The sequence below is a fragment of the Alosa alosa genome, chromosome 4 (assembly GCF_017589495.1).
Source record: "Alosa alosa isolate M-15738 ecotype Scorff River chromosome 4, AALO_Geno_1.1, whole genome shotgun sequence".
In the NCBI taxonomy this organism is placed as follows: domain Eukaryota; kingdom Metazoa; phylum Chordata; class Actinopteri; order Clupeiformes; family Clupeidae; genus Alosa; species Alosa alosa.
In genome coordinates, this window is record NC_063192.1 from 35,476,940 (window position 1) to 35,479,057 (window position 2,118).

General features: G+C 43.3%; 1 long non-coding RNA gene across 1 annotated transcript; it reads left to right on the top strand.

Annotated features, from left to right (window-relative positions):
* The first annotated feature begins 1,289 nt into the window (after positions 1-1,289).
* On the top strand, positions 1,290-1,742 carry LOC125293701. Its single transcript, XR_007193403.1, has 3 exons — positions 1,290-1,406; positions 1,499-1,605; positions 1,693-1,742. It is a non-coding gene; the product is annotated as an uncharacterized LOC125293701 (long non-coding RNA).
* The last annotated feature ends 376 nt before the right edge of the window (positions 1,743-2,118 follow it).

The following is a 2,118-nucleotide window of genomic DNA, read 5'->3' on the forward strand; positions in this document are numbered from 1 at the left end:
GCAATTCAACAAGTTCACACGCTCACACGCCACACCTTGCATTTCTCACGCAGAAATATTACTAGGGATGTCAAGGTATCTGCATCATTATTAGAGGACGCGCAGGGATACGAGAGGATATCTCGCAGGGTTCAGAACTAGGCCTCCACTCACCAGCCAAATCAAAAAAATAAATCCACCAACATCTAATCAAAAAATAGTGTTCATTGTATCCGGGTAAAATTCCAAAATAGGACATCCCCTCCCTGCAACCACACTATATGCTTGTGTGCTTATGTGGGGTTACACGTTCAAAACTGCACCAAAATTATTTTTATTCAGAAATTCAACTGTCTCAAAAAATTAGTCTGAACAGTTCTGGTGAATTACGTGACTGTCTTGCTTAGCACTGGAAGCCGTGGTAGTAATCACACCAAACTGAAACCTTATGGTTGGGGGCACGTGGGTGGTTTACTTTCCCTGTATGAATCATCACACATCACACTCACTTTTTGGAAAGTTCTCAAATCACTACGTTTGAAAAGCCAGTTTTATTCCACCTCACCTTCAAAATTATTTTTATTCAGAAATTCAACTGTCTGTCATTTGGTAAACCAGCCTATGGCACTTTAACAGTGTGTGTAAATCACAAGTACACCTCGCTGCAGCCTGCGGGAAGGCGAGGCTTGACATCAAGCCCCGCCCACATCCAACACAGCCATGTTTTTTTTGCTTACGTCACTCCCCATACGCTTTGGCTTTACTACCGACAGCCCGGTAGCGAATTATATAATATATTGTTTCATATTAGATGATAGAAACTGATGATGTAGGCTAAACACAAATGACATTTCATGCAATAACAGTGAATTTTTCATGTAGGCCTAGGCTAGTTACTGTAATTGGGTTTATGTACTTTTTCGTTCATTTGATTTCCTGTTTTGAAACAATAGACCTCTCCAGAATAAGTCCCGCCTCCTAACTTCCGTATCCATCCAACCTTCGGTCGTCAAATGTCTATGGGAAATAACATGGCGTTTTGAAAGATCGTACCTGTCAAACTCTGTAGGTGACAAAGTAAAAAAAGCTGCTGAGCAGATTGGCCTACACACTTCTGCCATCTAGTTTCCACTGGATTTTTTGATTTTCAAGAATCGGTATGATATTTCGAAACGCCATGTTATTTCCCATAGACAATTGACGCTCGGAAGTTGGATGGATACGGAAGTTACGGAGGCGGGACTTATTCTGGAGAGGTCTATAGCCTAAGCACATTAAAAAAAATTGGTAATTTTAGATGTAGCCAGTGGGACTTTAGGACCCAGGAGCGAGTAGCAAGGGCTTAAAGGCTGAGGTGTCCATAGGGGCGGGTTCTTGTGTTTTCAGTCAGCTGCTTAGCCAGGGAAACGGAGTGGAGTGGAACCGCGGTAAGTTTGAATTGTTTGGCACGCTGTTGTACTAGGCCAGCATTAGCTGCCTCATCATGGTTATGGCACTTATAAGTCTGTTCGTTTTGTAGATTACAGATGAGTGTTGGTGGCCAGTGTGATGGCGTTCCGTATGTTGAAGGGTTTGTGCGCAGTCACCAGTAATTGAATCACGGAAGCGTCTCTGGATTTAACGCCGGTAGGTATACTTCCCTTAAAGAGTGTGGTTTTGATGTGAGCCTTGAGATATGCAGTGTTGTGATTATTATTATGATCTATGTTGTAGAATGGGCGTGTAACTAGAATATCTCGATATCCGCTGGGAACTCTCTCTCACTCGCGGCCAGTGCATTATAACCAACAAAGCATTGAGACGGTCCCCCTGCTCTGCGCGCTGAGAATATTAATATCAAATGTTTTTCAACAGACTGTGCTGGTGTTACAGGGTGTTTGTATACTGTAATTGCTGCCGTGTGCTTGGGCGGATGGCCTAGCCAAAGTAGGTATTTGTTAGCCTGATTATCTAATTAACTGTTAGACTTTGGCCTTGCAAAGACTCATCCTTATTCTATGTGTAGCCCGTTGTTATACCAGGTCCCTGGCGTCATCGTGTGCACTGGCTTCCGGCGTCTGTGTGTGTCTGTTCACACGAGGTTATTAGAAGCCTTTTGTGAATGAACCCCCGTCTCTCGTGAGTGCTTGAAAGTTTAAG